Consider the following 19,967-nt stretch of genomic DNA (forward strand, 5'->3'; position numbering starts at 1 on the left):
CTCCCCTCACATTTTTCTTTTTATTTTATATGAAAATTGACATAAAGATAGAGCAGTAATCACTGTGTAAGTGTAAGTAACTTCTGTGTAAGTGACATCTTACACAGAAGTGGTTTCATAAATTATAAATGCAGTTATTTTATGAATTTGGAAGTGACCAGTTTTACAAATATACAATTGATGGCTGCCTATATGATTTAAGACAACAAAAGCTTCCTCCTCTTTCAACAACACTGCTGTCTAGAATATCTGCTATATGGGCACTTAATCCATGCTGCACGATGCCAGAACTCAGCACACTGGCCTAGTGATTGGTCCAAGAGTATGGCAACCCACTCCGGTATTCTTGCCTGGAGAATTCCATGGACAGCCCATGGGGTCACAGCGAGTCAGACACGACTGAGAGACTAATACTCAACTCAGACTTTTGACCAAGCACAGCCAATAAAATTCTTCACTAATGTGGGCACTAGAAGAGAAGACCTTTCTTCTATTGGATGACAAGCCCTAAGACAGACTTATACTGGCAGTGATTATCTTTCTGGGTAAATGGGAAAACTTGTCTGAAAATGAACCCAAGACACAGAGATAAATGGAACCACAAGATTGAGAGGATGTCTCCATCCTGTTTTTAGAGTCCCTTCACTCCAGTGTTCTTGCCTGGAGAATCCCAGGGACGGCGGAGCCTGGTGGGCTGCCATCTATGGGGTTGCACAGAGTCGGACACGACTGAGGTGACTTAGCAGTAGCAGTAGCATCTAGATATAGTCCTTGGATTTCTCAGTGGTGTAAATTAATATTTTTCCAAAAAACAGTTTGAGTTAAATTTCTTTTGCTTGAAGTTGAAAGGGTGCTTATTAAAAGCTTAAGAAAACTCAGCTCCTGATGCTCTATAATTTCCCCTCCTAAAGTTTTTCTTTTTGATATCTGAAACAAAACAGAATGTGTATTAGCTCTTCACAATTCTACTCAGTTTTTCTAACTGCAAGCACCATTATATATTTAATAGAGTGTCAAAAATGTACTCATTCAGGTACACAGCTAAAAGCGCAATTCCTCTTAGCTGTACAAGTTACTTTTGCAGGTTGTGGGATGACACTACTTTTTTAAAAAGTGCTTCGTTCTGTAAATTAGCAATGTCATTATACTCAGCTTTAAACAAATGATATTTTCCTTATCACCAAAACCTAGATTAATTGTTTGGAAATCATTCTCATTTCTCTACCTAGCTTTCAAGGTTTTAATTATTAGTATTTGAATTTATTTTGGGCTCCATTAATTCAAATTCTGATGGTCAAAAAATTAGACTAAAGAGTCCTGCATCTTAGATATATTTTCACTAGTGATTTACTCAATAACCTTGAGATACCACTTCAGCTCATTCGCCATATGGAATCTCCATCCCTCTGTCAAATTTTGTTAATGAGAATCATTTCCACAGGACTCCTAGGGGATTTAGAAGATAAATGGAATTTGTGTTGAAATGAGAAATATATTTTTGCTGGGGAATGTCTCTATACTGGCTTTGAATATGTACCAAATATTATTTCCATAGAATTGCAATGAATGAGATAGCCACATTTGTGTGTTACTTTTCTTTTTTGAGAAAAGTATTTCCTGTAAAATGTTTCTAGCAGTCCTATAAAATGTTTCTCTTTGAAATAAGGAGTAGAATAAACATATAGATTACTCATGAGCTTTCAAAGAATCCTTGTGCTCTGTTCCTGACATAATTTCTTGTGGTTCTTATTCTTCCAGGGGTCAGAATAAAAACTTTCAATTCATCCTGTCAAAATATTTCTTGGGAACTGAGATAAGAGCAAATTTGCATCTCTTATCAGTGGGTCTTGTCCCTTCACTCCATGCTACACATAACTTATCTGATGGCACTCTGTTATTTATGACTATAGTCTGGCTTGTGTTTGTGCAATGTTTAAGGGATTAGCTTTGAACATACTTAGTTGAAAAATTGGTGAGAATTGTTCCTCAGTGTGTGGTCTTTTACTTTCTTTAATTCAGTGGATTCATAAACTGTTCTCCCCAATATCTGGTTGGGGAAATTTTAGATTATACTTTCCTTAGGGAAATATCTCTAAATATAAATTATGTTTTCTACAGTTTAAATATCTATCTCTAATGTTGTAATTGGAGAACTTAAAAAAAAAAAACTTTATTAAAATCAAATCCAAAGGACGATCTTCACATGTCTGAATGTCTTAGATTTTTCATTACGGCTTGGGGATTGTATGGACTTTGGTTGGTATCTTGGTTATTCTACTCACAAATGTGAGTTTGTTGGTCATATACCACTTACAGTCCTTTTATTTTCACAAATTCTGCTGATACACTCAGAGGCTACTAATAATTATCAGGCTCCTCTGTAATTAAGTCCTTGTGCTTGGCCACTCTGGCTTAAGAATTCATTCTGACTCATTATCAGGGCCTATTCCAGCTCTTAAAACTGGTCTTCTGTCTGATAACATTGAAAGCAACCCTCATGTTCTAAAACCGATTCATTTTTTTAACTGACAGTATTTCTAAAAACATGGTATTTCACACTTGCTCTCTCTTCTGTTTTTTGTGCTTGCCACTGGAGATCTAACAAAATCTTGGCATCTGATATGAAAGAGTTCACAGGCAAGTATATCCCACTTTCCTTTGTTTATCTCCAAGATGCATAATGAAACATCTAGGCAGTTTTCACATGTCCAGCAGCTCATCAGAGGACAGTTTTGTAGGAGGAGTCCAACACGTTCTATGTTTAGTTTACTTATGCTTTATTCTCCAGAGACTTTATTTTGCAGGATATGGATAGAATTAATGGGCTTGGGCTCAGTGGTAAAGAATCTGCCTGCCAATGTAAGAGACAAAGTTTCGATCCCTGAGTCAGGAAGACCTGCTGGAGGAGGGTGTGGCAATCCAGTCTCCAGTGTTCTTGCCTAGAGAATTCCATGCAAGAGGAGCCTGGTGGGCTACAGTCCATAGGGTCTCAAAGAGTCAGACACGACTGAGCATAGCATGGCAATGGGCTTGGTTAATCACTTGTAAAGATTTTCCTTTGAAGGGGTATGCTTCACTTAAACAATCAGCTGTGTTCTTAAAGGCCATAACTGGGAGGAAAGTTCAATCATAATTTGGTGGTATAGTCAGGGACTCGTGAGATATTGCTCAGAAATGTTGGATGGAATCTGTTTGATCAGTTTGAGCAAGGAGAGCTGTTGCTGTGTGGGCCATAGAGATCTCATAATACTTGGAACAGAATGGTTCTTGGTCCTTTGGGAATGTAGAAATGGTACTGATGCTAAAACACTGTAGACTAGCGCCATGTGTAAATAACTGTCAGGAGACAGCTACAACTTCAAGAGGAACCATGATGGCAGTCACTTTACTCCACAACTCCATTTGTGAGCTTTTCTGAGGAAGGTGAAGCTATGGCTTGTGAAGTTCTGGAAAAAGGACATCTCTACAGCACAGCAGGACTGGACACCAAACACCATGCAGTGCTACCCTCAACCAGGTAGGATTCCACCCAGGGTTAAAAACAAAGCAAAAGCCTCACAAAACTCTCTTATGTGTAATTTCTTCTTGTGCAAAGATAACAACTCCTGGTGTTCAAGACATACCAGAGAATTCCAGTGTGTGTGATGTCCTCACCTCAAAGTGTGCTCTTCCTCCCCGAGCTGGATGTAGCTACGTTTGCGTGATTTAACTTAGACAAGACAGAAGGGATTACCTATGCTATTTATTACTGCAGTGGTTTGAGAAACGGCCAGATTGCACCCCACATCTGATGCAGCTGGATAGTCATGAAGCCTCAAATTGCCTCCATATGATGTAGGAATCCTCCATGCTTAGCAATTCAAAACTAGGATTTTGCCTTTCCTCTTCTTTGTCCTCATCAGTCACACCCAGTGTTCTAAGTAACTGCTCTCAGCTTGGCCCAAATCAGGGGTGAGATCTCCTGAGTTCCAGTCCTGGTTCCTCTTTTTTCAGGGAAACCCAAGCTTAGATGCCAGGCTGGCTCTGGGAAGGGTACTGCAGGCCTGGCAGGGAGTGGTAGTAAGAGATGAGGACTACCTAATGGCATTTTTCTTGTGTAATTTTTGACACTCCCTTGGTTTTCTAGGCCCAAGTGAGGCTGAACCATATCAGCCTTTGCTCTTTCCTGTGCTAATTAGTGTTGCTTTCTATCAGAGAAGCCGGCGGAGCTGACTTTGCAGTTCCTTCCGTAGTATATCGTCACTCTTGCCAGTTTTCTCCAGATGATTTTTCTTCAGCTCAGTAATTAGTTATGTTTGTAGAAAATGGTTTGGGATGTTGAGATCAGAGAGATGGCCTTTGTCCATGTTCTGGAAAGTCTGCCTTCCTGCTAGTTCAAAGATGAGGAGGAAAGAAATGTTGAGAAACTTTGACCTTGGTCTCGTAGAGTTCAGATTCACTGTGGTCTGCATCAGTTATTTTCCTAAATAATAAAGCCACTTAGGCATCCTCTTTATATCTTCTTCTTTTAAAAACCTCTTGTTTTGCTTATAAAGTAATAAATCCTATAAATATACAAATCATACTATACTTGGGAAGTAAGTGGATATGCTAGCTTACTTCACTGAAGCATATTTATCATGCTGCTAACTCCTGAAGTAGTTTAAAAATATTCCAGTAGTCCTAGCTAGATCGTGCTATCAATTTCTTACTTATTAAAAATATTGCATTTAAAATCCATACATTTCTCATATTGTAATTATTTGTTATGTCCTGTGCTTCCAGTGGAGTTTCCCAGGTGGTACTAGTGGTAAAGAACCTGCCTGCTAATGCAGGAGATGTGAGAGACACGGGTTCAATCTCCGGGTTGGGAAGATACCTTGGAGGAGGGCATGGCAATCCACTCCAGTATTCTTGCCTGGAGAATCCCGTGGACAGAGGAGCCTGGCAGGCTACAGTTCATAGGGTTGCACAGAGGTGGACATGACTCAAATGACTTAGCATGCACGCACATGCTACCAAATATGAGTAATTGAGCGTGGGCAAGACTTTTCACTTTTCTTTGCTTCATTTTGCTCTTCCACAAAGTAGAGGTAGTTTTGTGATGGTTAAATGCAGTAATGCTAGCCTAATATCCGGACATAAAGTAATAAAAATTAGGGGTAGAATGAAGAGAGCTAAGGGATTTCAGAGGCTGAGGTGCTGGAGGGATGGGCATTGGGAGAGGCTTTATAGAAGGGGTGCTTTTCTGCTGGACCTTGGAAATTAGTTGGGTCGTGTCAAGATGGGAGGAGGACATCTCATACCAAAGGGACAGGGATACTGAGAAACAGGACTGAGAAAGTGTGCTTAGTTTAGCTAAAGAACAGTGAGGAATTAGCACTAGAAGTGGACTCTCAAGCCGGATGATCATTGAGGGCTTTGGATTGCCTAACCTAGCTAAACCACTTAGACTGATTCAGAGATAGGATTTGGTAAAATTGACATCAAGAGTTATATTGGATTCCCAGCTCTTAGAATCTAGACCTAATTTCCACTCTAGAGTCTATGCATGACCTGCAGGAATTATGTGACACAAGTCTGATTCAAGGTGATACTGTCTTATTTCCTGTCTCACTCTGGGCAGGGAGTGTGCCAGGAGCAGCCATGTTTTTTGCCTCCATTACCCAAGGATGAATGTCCACTGTGGTGTGACCCTTGGACCAGAGGAATATTCTGCACCATTTTTATTAGCTGTCTTCAGCCACATTGGGTGTTATATAAAGCGCACCCTTCAAGCCCAAGTTGCCGAAGTGTCAGGTCCTTGATGTCATCCACATGGAACCCTCTTCCAGGGAGCACACACACAGTCAGTACCTTTTGGTGAGAGAGTAGACACTGTGAGTGGGCTTTGTGCTTGATTCTTCCCTGAGGGAACACAGCAGCAGATTAGATTAGCAGCCTTATTGGCTTTTGCAGAAGATAAAAATCCAGACACAGCCTCTTCCAGAAAAGGTTCTGAAGCCCAGTGGTTTTAGCTGAGACTGGTTTAAAGCTATTGGCCAACATTGTAAAGCAACTATACTCCAATAAAAAGTAATTTAAAAAATAAAGCTTTTGACCCATTTTGTCCCTGTTTTGTAACAGCATGAATTTCTTGGTGAACCTTTATGGTGGGCATATGCTATTCTCTTACAGAGTAACATAAGCCTCAAAGGGAGTGACATTTATCATTCCAGAGAAGTTTTAGAAATCATAATATGTGTAACTTTCCATGAACTAATCTACATTTCTAATTTACAGGCAGGAGATGTTAGCTTGTATTGTCAGTCTTCCAGCCAAGGGACGATTATTCACTGTTCATTTTAGATCCTAGGTGACTACAACTTGAAGTGATTTTGCAGCCATGAAGCATTCTATTCTGAGGACTGTTTCCCTTTCTGTCACTGTCGATGAACTTCTCTGTCAGTATAAGATTTCTCTGTGCCAGCCTCTAATGGAAAGGATAGTAATTTTATGATGACTTCCTGATCCTTTATGATAGGCAAGCTTTTATCAAATGCACTTGTTAGGCTCCAGAGCCATAGGATAAAGAATATAGTTGACATTCAACAACTATTTCTGAGCAACAGTTATGAGCTAGACACTCAAATCCTGAGCCATGTTATGATGTATTTATGGACTTCAAATTCCTTTTCCTTTTTTTTTTGGCTGTGTCACATGGCGTACAGGACCTTAGTTCTGACCAGGGATCAAACTGCACCCCCTGCAATGGAAGCTCGGAGTCGTAACCACTGGACCACCAGGGAAGTCCCTTGAATTCTTTTTTAAGGTAAAATATCTGTATATAAATATCTTTTAAATATAATCATAGATTAGGAAGGTATTTTGATATTCCTGAGATAGCATTCAGCACTCTGCATTGTTCCCCGTCCCCCACCGCCTCTCCATCCAATCTGCATCACTAGCCTGAGACTTCTCTTTTCCTAGTCCTTAGACTTAGACATCTGGATTTGTTTCAACTCCTTGGAGATCCCAAGCAATCTTCTCTCTCAAATCTTGCAGATACAGTTTCCTTTCCTGGAATGCTCTTCATCCCAACTGTTCTTTCCACTAGCTAGCCTCTCCCCTGCATTCAGGTCTTGGCTGGATTGTGACTTGTTTAGGAAAGCATTTCCTGAACTTTGAAGGCTCAGATCTCTTTGATTTATGCTCCCATATCTCTGGTTTAAGTTTTATATATGTTTTCTCTTCCAGAATTTTATGTGGCTGAATAATTTGCTTTAGGTCTGTTTTTTGCATTAGACTACGATTTGCAGAAGAGCAGGTGTTTTGCTCACTATTGCAGTTCCAGAACTTAGGATATTTACAAAAGACATTTGATAACTGGCTAAGAGATCATTTTGTTTGAACCTTCTTTTACATCAGACTTCTGAAGCTCTGAGATGATAAATGGTTTGTACAAGAAATGCAGGAGCTGAGTTAACATTCAATTTCCTGACCCCCAGTCCTATGTCTATGCTTCTACAGTGCCAGAGTGGGAGCGAGGACAGCTGCATTGTGGGAAATGCTTCTCTAGGTAGCAGAGGTGACAGAGGCAGCATTCTGCATGTACGCCTTTGTCTTCCAGCCAAGCTGAATTAAAAAAAATATTTTGACATGTTTTCGGATTTACAGAAAAGCTGTGACTAATACAAAGAATTATTGTATACCCTTCATCTAGGTTCTCCAAATGTTAACATTTTATCTTTTTATCTCATCATCATCAGTCATCCCATATATATGTATACATATACATATATATATATGTGTGTGTGTTTATTCCCTGAAGTGTTCACCAGTACAATGCAGATATGATATTTCCTTGTCTCTCACTAGTTTAGCCTGTATTTTATTAAAGAACAATATCTAACCACAATTATCAAAATTAGAATGTTAAACATTAATACATTATTATATAATCTACAGTCATTCATATTTTACCGCTTATCCTCATATTTACCAATTATTCTAGCAAAAGAAAATCCAGGATCATGTGCTGCACTCTGTTGTCATATCTCTTTTAACATGGAAAAGTTTCTTTGTTTTGTTTCAGTTTTCCAGAAAGTATAGGCCAAGTGTTTCATACACTGTCACTTAATTTGGGTTTGCTTGTGTCTCCTTGTGATGAGACTAGTTTTGCACTTTTAGTAGGAACACTGCAAAATTAATGTTTTGTTCACAGTGCACCATATCAAGAGCTGCACAGTGCTCATTTGTCCCCTTGCTGTCAATATTGACTTTGATAACTTAAAGTGCTATCTGCCAGTTTTCTCCACTGCAAAGTTATGACTTTCCCTTTTGTAACTGAAAAATACCTCTGGGGAGATACTTTGAAAATATATAAATATTCTGTTACTTCTCAAAATTTCACCATGAGTTTTCACACCACTGGAGATGCCTGACTCAATTAGTATTTTGCTAAATGGTGTTTTTCTAATTTTACAATTTCTTCCACACTTTGCTTGTTAACTTAATTTTCTTCCATTAGTTTGTTAATAGCAGCTGAACCCATGGATTATTACTTTATTAATAGGTTTTAATAATTTATTATTATTTATTTAGATATTCACATTATGTCAGCTTTGGCAAGTATAAGTCTTTCACACTGGCTCCTGGAACCTTTTGTTATGTTCTTATGTTTTAGTTCTTTACTTTCTGGTACAACAAGATGTTTCAAGTTCATTTTGTCATCTCCCTGCCTTAGACTTAGAATTGGCCATTTATCCATGGGGATGTGCTTATTTCTATGGAGCATAATCACTTCTAGACCCTTTCACACATTTATATCTATTTTTATAACTGCTTCCATGTCAGTGTGTCTATATTTCTCCTATTTACACATAAAGCCCAACACTTTATACTGATATCTCCAGTATATACTGGTTCCTTTTCCATTTCTTTCATTCCAGCTTTATCCCTTTCCTTATTTATAACTTCCCTTTACAACAGTGAGAAACCTGCCTCTCATTATCCCAATATAATAACTCATTATCTAATTCTACAACACAAAGAAAATAGTATCAGAATTGCTAACCCATGCCCCTGGAAGAGAAGCCTCCTAACTAGAGTTTAATGTCTGTTTAAAAATTTTCTTTAGCCTAAAGTCATTTTGTCTAAATCCTGTATGTAAATATTCCTTAGGTTACTCACATGGTTGGGTTATTCTGATGTATGGTTTGTTTTGTCTTTGTACTCTATTGTAGAATTCTCTTCTTTATCCTTTTTGATTTTCTTTTGCTTTCATTCTTTTCTACTTTGGGCGGATATGAAATACGAATGTTGTTCCACAAGTCAGAATGGTGTCAAAAACTATACACAGAAGAAGGGTCGTTGTCCACCCCTGTGCTCCCTTCCATGCCTTCCACTCCATCCTCCCCCATCTTCTCCAGGTGACCAGTCATACTAGTTTCTGCCTTATCCTGTGATATCCAGAATATCACAGAAAGTGATATTCTGTGTATAACTGTTTTCAAATTGTTGGTGGCTATAATTAAGCTATAATTTTATCTGATTTTTAATTCTGATATAATTTGCATTTTGAGCCATTCTCTCTCTCTCCACACACACACACAATTTATAATATTAATATATTTTTGTTAAGAATAAAGACATTTCATTTTACTCTTAAATGTTGAAGTGTATAATTATCAAGAACATGGACGTTCTGTTACATAACCACAGTAATTGATGTTACATCGTTTAACATTGATATATTGCTATCAACCACATCCCATGTTCAAATGTTATCAAACTGACCCAGTAATGTTCTTTGTACCTTTTTTTTTTCCTGGTTCAGGATCCAGTTCAGCATCATATATGCATCTAGTTTTCATGTCTCTTTAGTCTCTTTTACCCAAAACAGTTCTGTCTGACATATGCTCATGACACATTCAGGTAGTACATTTTTGGCAGGAATGTCAGTGAAAGGTTGTTGTGTCCTTTGCAGTACATCATTTCAAGAGTCATATAATATTTGTATGTCCCAATACTGATGTTCATTTTGATTCCATGGTTGAGGTTAAATGTCTTCAAGATATGATATTTCCTTTGTCAGCTTGCTGCTTTCCTTTTTGTAATTAATAAGTAATTCTGGAGAATACTTTGAATCTATATAAATAACATTTTTTAAAATCAAATTTTACCTACTAATTCTATTCATTAATCATTTTCTCGCTTAATCAGATTTTCTCTGTTTATTACTTAGGATTATACTGTAAGGAAGAATTTTCTCTTCCCTCCATATATTGTTTTATTCATTTGTTTCTTTGTATCAGTATAGATTCAGGAGTTTTATTTCATTCAAATAGTTATAATATTAATACATTTTTAATGATATGATTTTTGATTTTCAAATTGTTCTAGACTCTTTCATCCGATTCCTGGATGACACTGTCATCATTTTTTGAGCAGTTCCTCATCTCCTAGTGCAACAAGGAGTTCAGGGCTCATCTTGTATTTTTCCTATCTCAGCCTTAGAATCGCTCTTTTCTTCTAGGAGTTTTGGCTGCTCTTGATGTAATTAGATCAGATTCATGTTGTCAGGTGCTTTTCTAATCGTCTCTTCACTGTCCCCAAGTACAACTCTGTTCTAGACTGGTCAGCCTCCTCACTCCTCTGTCCATGCACAATACCAACAATTCTGCCAGGTTCACCCTTGTTCTGCTCTGCTTGCTGCCTACCGGATCTCAACTGCCTCTGAGATCTGGTTCTTTTCTCCTTCTCTTCACGATGGGTGCTTCACGAGCAGCTGTATTGACATCTGTAACTCATTCATCCTTAGGCTTGATTCCACAGAATTGCCTGGCTAGACAAGTGCTTTCCTCCTTCAGGAATTCTTGTATGTTTTCAGAAGCTGCTCAATTGGAAAAAGAATTTAGCCTCTTGGGAAGGGGGGGATTTAGTTTTTAATGAAAGGTTATATGAATATCTTCAATCCTTTGCAACAACATTTTACATATTCATGAGCTCCTCCCACCTGACCGTGAAGAGTTTCCTAAGAAACCCCACCCCACGTTCATTTCTCCCTTCTTTGAACTCCTACTGTGCTTGGAGTTTGGAGAATACAATTTAGCTTTTGTTTTTGTATCTGCTTTTTCTATGATTGCTTCAAATGTTCCATAATGGTTACTTAAGGGAAAGGACTGTTTTTATATATACATACATATCTGTGTGTATATATATATATATATATGAATGATTTCTCATACAGTACCTGGTCTCACTCCCCACACACAAAGACACACACAGTGCTTAGCCCTAGGCTATACACAATAGGGGCGATAAGGATTGATTTTTGAGGAAATGAACACTGATCATAGAATTCACACCACAAGTTAGAAGAAATGTGACTAGGACTTAGGTCTTATACCTTCACACCTATGTTTTCTTGGCTCTAGCATAGTATACCAGAAATATCCCCCAAGTTTGCCATCTATTTAGCATTACTCAGTTGCAATCAGTTGCAGCTGGATATCACAGTCTTGTAATATTATATACTTTCTCTCCCTTTTTAGAATTAAAATTAGAGTAAACAATCCCATAGAAATGGGAAATGGGATATAGCATGGATCTCTGACACCCACAGATAATCTCTAAACCTTATTAAGTCACCACAAGTAAGAAGCAGATCTCATTTCCTTTCCTCTGGGTGATTTCTGAATAGCAGTTTAAGTTGGTATATTATCTTGATAGTAGAAAAAAAAGGAATCTTGATGTCTGCGTAAACATTGCTTAATTGATGCTATATTTTGTTTACTTTATATTTTTCCCATTAAAGCTATTCCCCAGGAATTAGTTTTAGGTTTTAGATATATTTAGGTTTTAAATGCTGCTAGCAAAACAAAGCAAAAAAGTCCTATTGTACTCATTCTAGAATGTTTGTGGAATTTACTTTTTCAATATTTTCTTCATTAATTCTATAAACACTTAACAAAAGTCTACTACATGCAGTGCACTGTGCTAAGCTCTGGGGTAGGAAAAAGTCTGCTGAGGAAGTAACATTTAAGGTGTGGCCGGCAGGATGAGCAGTTGTCAGGTGACACCTAGGAGGAAGAAGATTTCAGCAAAAGGAACAGTATAGGTATCTGGGGTGGAAACGAGCTTGGAGAAAATGGTCAGAGCATAGTGAGCACGAGGGAGGTTGGTTTGAGGGGACTTGCAGATGGAGGTAGGGACTTCAACATAAGGAGACTGAAGGGTATGTAAGAGTTTTGGGTTTTGTGCCACATACAAGGCATTAAAATGAAGGAAAAGAAGTTCTGAATCTGAATGCAGAGTTCAAAAGAATAGCGAGGAGTTCCAAAGAATAGCAAGGACAGATAAGAAAGCCTTCCTCCGTGATCAATGTAAAGAAATAGAGGAAAATAATAAAATGGGAAAGACTAGAGATCTCTTCAAGAAAATTAGAGATACCAAGGGAACATTTCATGCAAAGATAAGCACAATAAAGGATAGAAATGGTATGAACCTAACAGAAGCAGAAGATATTAAGAAGTGGCAAGAATATACAGAAGAACTATACCAAAAAGATCTTCATGACCCAGATAATCACGATGGTGTGACCACTCACCTAGAGCCAGACATCTTAGAATGTGAAGTCAAGGGGGCCTTAGGAAGCATCACTACAAACAAAGCTAGTGAAGGTGATGGGATTCCAGTGGAGCTCTTTCAAATCCTAAAAGATGATGCTGTGAAAGTGCTGCACTCAATATGCCAGCAAATTTGGAAAACTCAGTAGTGGCCACAAGACTGGAAAAGGTCAGTTTTCATTCCAATCCCAAAGAAGGGCAATGCCAAAGAATGTTCAAACTACCACACAATTGCACTCATCTCACACACTAGCAAAGTAATGCTCAAAATTCTCTAAGCCAGGCTTCAACAGTACATGAACTTACAATTTCCAGATGTTCACACTGGTTTTAGAAAAGGCGGGGAACTGGAGATCAAATTGCCAACATCCATTGGATCATGGAAAAAGCAAGAGAGTTCCAGAAAAACATCTATTTCTGCTTTATTGACTATGCCTAAACCTTTGACTGTGTGGATCATGACAAACTGTGAAAGATTCTTCGAGAGATGGGAATACTAGACCACCTGGCCTGCCTCCTGAGAAATAGGTATGCAGGTCAGGAAGCAACAGTTAGAACTGGACATGGAACAACAGACTGGTTCCAAATAGGAAAAGCAGTACGTCAAGAATGTATATTGTCACCCTGCTTATTTAACTTATATGCAGAGTACATCATGAGAAATGGTGGGCTGGAAGAAACACAAGCTGGAGTCAAGATTGCCGGGAGAAATATCAATCACCTCAGATATGCAGATGACACCACCCTTATGGCAGAAAGTGAAGAAGAACTAAAGAGCCTCTTGATGAAAGTGAAAGAGGAGAGGGTAAAAGCTGGCTTAAAAGGGAAATGATGGAAACAGTAACAGACTTTATTTTCTTGGGCTCCAAGATCACTGCAGATGGTGACTGCAGCCATGAAATTAAAAGATGCTTGCTCCTTGGAAGAAAAGCTGTGACCAACCTAGACAGCATATTAAAAAGCAGACATTACTTTGCCAACAAAGGTCTGTCTAGTCAAGGCTATGGTTTTTCCAGTAGTCATGTATGGATGCGAGAGTTGGACTATAAAGAAAGCTGAGTGCCGAAGAACTGATACTTCTGAACTGTGCTGTTGGAGAAGACTCTTGAGAGTCCCTTGGACTGCAAGGAGACCAAACCAGTGAATCCTAAAGGAAATCAGTCTGGAATATTCATTGGAAGGACTGATGCTGAAGCTGAAACACTAATACTTTGGCCACCTAATGTGAAGAACTGACTCATTTGAAAAGACCCTGATACTGGGAAAGATTGAAGGCAGGAGGAAAAGGGAACAACAGAGAATGAGATGGTTGGATGACATCACTGGCTCGATGGACATGAGTCTGAGCAAGCTCCAGGGGTTGGTGAGGGACATCTGGTGTGCTCTAGTCCATGAGATCGCAAAGAGTCAGACACGACTGAGGTACTGAACTGAACCGAACTGACTGAAAAGAAGTTCATCATATTATAGTGAACAGCTTTGTATATTTTAGCCATTAACAGTTTGATCCCTGGGTCAGGAAGATCCCCTGGAGTAGGAAATGGCAACTCACTGCAGTATTCTTGCCTGAAAAATCCCATAGACAGAAAAGTCTTGGAGTCTACAGTCCATAGGGTCACAAAGAGTCATACATGACTGAGCATGCATGCAGACAGATAGCCCTTTAACATGGTTTAATATATGTATGGGCTTCTTTGGTGGCTTGGTGGTAAAGAACCTGCCTGACAATGCAGAAGAAATGAATTCAATCCATAGGTTGGGAAGATCCCCTGGAGGAGGTCATGGCCACCCACTCCAGTATTCTTGCCTGAGAAATCCCACGAACAGAGGAGCCTGGTGAACTATAGTCCAGGGGGTCGCAAAAGAGTCAGACACAACTTAGTGACTAAACAACAACAATATATGTATATATGATTGAAATATAATTGCTTTAAAATGTTGCATTAGTTTCTGTTGTGTAACAACATATACCAGCCATATGTATACATATATTCCCTTCCTCTTGAGTCTCCCTCCTGTCCCCTCATCCCACCCTTGTAAATCGTCACAGAGAATGGAGCTCAGCTCCCTGTGCTATATGGCAGCCTCCCACTAGCTATCTGATTTACTCACAGTAGTGTATATATGTCAGTGCTATTCTCTCAGTTCATATCACCCTTTCCTTCCCCCGCTGTGTTCACAAGTTCATTCTCTATGTCTGTGTCTCTATTCCTGCCCTACAAATAGGTTCATCAGTACCATTTTTTTCTGTAATTGATTTCTAACCTCATAGTGTTGTGGTTGGAAAATATACTTGATATTATTTCAATTTTTTTAAATTTACAAAGGCTAGATTTGTGACCCAAGATATGATCTATCCTGGAGAATGTTTTGTGTGTACTTGAGAAGAAATTGTATTCTACTGCTCAGATGGAATGTCCTATAAATATCAATTAAGTTTATCTGGTCCAAAGTGTCATTTAAGGGTTGCATTTCCTTATTAATTTTCTGTTTGAATGATCTGTCCATTGGTGTAAGTGAAGTGTTAAAGTCTCCCACTATTATTGTGTTACTGCCAATTTTCCCTTTTATCGCTGTTAGCATTTGCCTTATGTATAGAGATGCTCATATGTTTGGTGCATAAATATTTACAATTATTGTATCTTCTTCTGGATTGATCCTTTGATCATTATGTAGTATCCTTCCTTATCTCATGATAGTCTGTATTTTAGAGTCTATTTTGTCTGATATGAGTATTGCTACTCCAGTTTCTTTTGATTTCCATTTACATGGAATATCTTTTTTTCCATCCCCTCTTTTTCAGTCTGTATGTGTCTCTAGGTCTAAAGTGAGTCTCTTGTAGATAGCGTACATATGGGTCTCATTTTTGTGTCTGTTCAGCCCATCTGTGTATTTTGGTTGGAACATTTAATTTATTTACATTTAAGGTAATTATCAATATGTATGGTTTTATTACCATCCATATGGTTCAATATGGTTCTATTACCATTTTCTTAATGGTTTTGGGTTTGTTTTTGTAGGTCTTTTCTTCTCTTGTAGTTCCTGCCTAGAGAAGTTCTTTCAGCATTTGTCATGAAGCTGGTTTGGAATCCACTGTACTTGAGATCCACTACATGAAGTGTTGTATTTGTGTTGAAAGTTGACACCACCAGAGGATTTTATAGTCACTATTACAGGTAGTGAGCATATTACAAAGCTACTAAACTAATTTACTTTTGGAACCACATCTTCCTGTTGGTTGGCAGAGGGAAGAGTGTCAGGATAGCTGTGAGTCTGGAACTACATGTGATGTGGAAAATCACAAGTTCCCCAAGGTCACTGACCACTCAAGCATTGCTTCAAAGGCCTGGAAAGTATGTAGAGACTTGCTTCTTTCTGATCCTTAAAATCTAGGTTAAGAAATGAATGCCTATGATGTTATGTATCAGCTGTTAGCAGCATCTTTGTTTTTATGTTCAGAGCATCTGTGACCTATTTCTGTTTAAACAAGTATAACTATCATTCCATTGGACTCATTTAGTGGAGAATTTAACTTAAAATATAAGAACAAAAAGAACAGGGGGTGAAGGAGACCTAGAGTTTTACAATTTTCAGTATCATATGAATACTACCAACTTACTACTTTTTTGCTAACTTAATTTTAATCAATATGAAGTTAATAAAAATAAAATCACTGTTCAGAATCGTGAATATTGAAATAAAAGTGAGGATTCAGCACTGTGGATTTCCTTCTCTTTGTAGCACAATAGCTTTGCTGAAAAGTGAAGTATATCAGGAACTCAAATTTAAGGGAAAAAAAAAAGCCCAGCAGTTTCTTCCGGAATTTCTCCCCCTTTCTCAGTGTGTAATTAAATATAATACCCATCAGTTTGAATTGCCAATGAATAACTCAACCAGAATCATTTTTAGTTAGGAAAGCATATCGTATTCTTCTCTTATATCTCCCACAAAACCCATAGAAATACTCAACAAATCCTTTTTGAATTTGACTTTTTTCACACTGCAGTAGGATATAACTAATTTTAGAAGATTTGCTGTACTGGCACTGTTTCCAGTCTAGATGGAGACCAGAGACTGTCTCATATTTTAGTTTCAAATAAAAATATATTTACTTATTAAATGAGAAAGCAAGGTCTCGGTGTGTTGTTTAGGTACGTCCTCTATATCCATGCTTTTGAAAAGCACACAATAGAAAACAATAGCTAGAAAATAGTGAGAGAGCAGTAGGGTCAGAAAGGACAGAGGTGGCTTGCAGATTGAGTAGGCACTTATTGGTAATGAAAACCATTAGGGTTTTTAATCTAGATGAGATGCGCAGCCAGTGGAGTATTAGAACAGAGGAAACAGGGTGTGCTGAGGCACTGAAGAGAAGGAACCAACCATGTGGAAACTGTGAATAGTCCCACATTTGGCTAGAGCATCAAATACTTAGGGGAATCAAGTAGGGCATAGACTGTTGTTGTTCAGTTGCTCAGTCAATGTCTGACTCTTTGTGACCCCATGGACTGTAACACACCAGGCTTCTCTGTCCTTCACCATCTCCCAGAGCTTGCTCAAACTCATGTCCATTGAATTGCTGATGCCATTCAACCATCTCATCCTCTGTCGCCCCCTTCTCCTCCTGCCTTCAATCTTTCCCAGCATCTGGGTCTTTTTCAATGAGTCAATTCTTCGCATTAGGTGGCCAAAGTATTGGAGCTTCAGCTTCAGCATCAGTCCTTCCAATGAATATTCAGGACTGATTACTTTTAGGATTGACTGGTTTGATTTCCTTGCAGTCCAAGTCATAGACTAGAAAGCGCTTATTGATTTTAAGATCTCCTGAGTGTTCTTAACAATATCCTTGGAGTAGGGAGAGAAGGAGGCAGGGATCAGTGAGTTAAAGGATGGTTTTCAGAGCCTTGGGTTTTTTAGAGGTGTAGGGACTGACTGGTTAAACAGGAGTAGAAGACTCAGTGGGAGGGCTCTGTGCTTGCCACCGGCTCTTTCAACCAGTGAAGTTGTGCTCTTTTTTACTTTTTGTCTTAGAATTTCACATAACATTTCACTGGAAAAGTAGAGTTGTGCTGTTTTAAAAAAGAAGGTGCTAAAAATAAAACTAAAGGGGTAGAAAATTAAGATACCAGTGTGGATGATCCTTTCAAGAAAGGTGGCTGAAAAAGGTGAGATGTAGCAGAACTGGGTGTAGTTGGGGAGGAAGATCTGGAGATAAAGTAGAAACATTTTTTTTGTTAAGATAGAACCACAAAAGGCTTGCTTTTAGGTTGATAAGAAGGAACTTAGAATGTGACAGTTGGATAGAAAGGATGATGGGAAACAATGGGTGATGACTGAGCTCCTCTTGCCGGTGGAAGGGGATTGAATCCATAGCAGACATGAATAGATGTGAGGGGAAAAGCTCAAGGATTTCTTTTGACTGTTTTTTGCCTTTAGGCTTTAAACAAACATTTAAATAGGTACATTTCTTCAGAAAGCTAATTCTCACATCTTGTTATTATATTGGTCCTTTTGTCAAGATACTAGAATCTTAGATTATTTTTCTCTTTAAGGCATAAACCTTAAGAGGATGGATCTTGGTTAAGTACACCAACTATTTTCAAACTCAATTTGCCCAAAGGTCAACTCTTTTTATGGTTGTAATAGGAATGTATTGAGCAAACATTGAAATTCACTTTCATATGCTTTCTTTTTTATAGACTCCCAGAGCAGGCTGAGTCTTTAAATGCCAAATCACTGTTTCAGTCTTCAGAACAGATGAAAAATCTATATAGTTTTTTCCTTAGAATCTCTGCTAAAGAAATTCTCTAATCTACTTTAAAACTAACTCTCACCATTAGCAAGGTTTCCAATCAAAAGGAAACTTGATCTCATTACTAAACTGGTTTAGTATTGTCACCAATTGAATAGAATGCCTCAAACTTCAGAGGAGGTAGTGAAGGGCCACTCATCAGCTTCTCTGTGTGCAGAATCACGGCCACAGAGACCTTGTTCTTGCTGTCCAGGAAGCACACACAGCAGGCACAGTCACAGAAACGCTTCTTCTCATCCCCGTGTCATTTGTTGTTGCAGAAATCAACTGTGATTTGAGGCCTCAAAGTATAGCCCAAAGACAGTAACATCAACTCACTGAGGATCTTGTTAGAATCTTCTGAGTAAGATTCTTTTAACAGGAACCTTAAGTGATTCATGTGGACATTAAACTCGAGGAATCAAAGCTTTATAATATCCTTTGGAACCATTACATACAAACTGGCTGGATTTCAGATTCCCCTTCCTAATGGGTAGTGCCTTTCTCTTGCACATGTTTGGATTTCTTGTGCTTAGCACAGTGCCTGGCACTTGGCTCCTGGATTTCCTTTAATTACAACTCAGTCCGTGTCTACCGAATGAATGAGTTACAGAATCAGCCCAGTGTCACAGTATAATCTTTTGGGCACCATATGAAATTCACATCAACAATGTTGAATATCATCGATATTTGGGACCATGTATCGTGAAACAGTAAATACTACTTTAAATTGAGAACCTCTTTATTTCTTTTGGAATGGTCTCTATTTTTAGTCAAAGCAGCTCTGGATTTCCATATTCCTATTTTTCTTGGATTCAGCTTATCTTGTGCTATTTAATTTTTTTGTTCCTTTCTCACCTTCCTTTTGTCCCAAGTGATGGATGCAAGTGGAAGGAGGTCCTGTTTGAGTTATTCTTGTATCTTGTCTTTCCTTTTTAGTGTCATCAAGGTGACACTTCAGAGGCTCAAGGTGAGTGAAGGAAGAATCAGATGGCTTTGTTCTTTCATCAGCATCTTTCAGGAGACTTTTCCCTGATTGCAACAATAGCATTGATTTTACATGTTGTCTGCTTTTCTCAGTATGATAAATAAGGCCTTAGTATGATAGATAATATTTACTTGTTTTTAGACTATTTATGTATTTTTATTTCACATACACTCTACCATTTCGTTCTTTGGAAGGAAAAATAACAATCTTTCACAAGGACATTTCTGCTTGCCCTCCTTTTTCTTTCCTTTGTAGTCATACTGCAGGCTGTTCAAGTATAGAAGGTTTTGTGCAATGATGAAGATGAATTATTCCTGCTAGCAGAGAATAATTTGGAGAAAGTTATTTTACCTGTTGCCAGAACTGGAAAGAGACAAAGAATACTGCTTGGCTTTAACTTGTCAGCAAGAGCTCAGGAGAAAGGGATTTCCTAACAAGTTAAAGAGGTGTTTATAAAATACCTGTCAACACTAAAGTGAGACTAAGATTTGTACCAGTATAAAACAGAGCTCAATTTTGATCTCCAGTTTCACCAGAATGAGTAGAGAAGGCAGATGATAGCTAGGGTGGTGGCTTTCCTAGTCTACCAGAGAGATACTCGGGT

The 19,967-nt window shown here is 38.4% G+C and overlaps 1 long non-coding RNA gene across 1 annotated transcript in view; it reads left to right on the top strand.

The window, feature by feature from the left end:
* Positions 1-19,967, top strand: part of LOC145516587 (uncharacterized) — a 588,280-nt gene that overhangs the window by 350,603 nt on the left and 217,710 nt on the right. Inside the window, exon 6 of the long non-coding RNA XR_014061525.1 lies at positions 6,690-6,790. This is a non-coding gene — a long non-coding RNA (uncharacterized LOC145516587). The remainder of the gene's footprint in view (positions 1-6,689; positions 6,791-19,967) is intronic.

Source organism: Giraffa tippelskirchi, chromosome 8 (assembly GCF_054371585.1).
Source record: "Giraffa tippelskirchi isolate mGirTip1 chromosome 8, T2T-mGirTip1v1.2.pri, whole genome shotgun sequence".
NCBI lineage: Eukaryota > Metazoa > Chordata > Mammalia > Artiodactyla > Giraffidae > Giraffa > Giraffa tippelskirchi.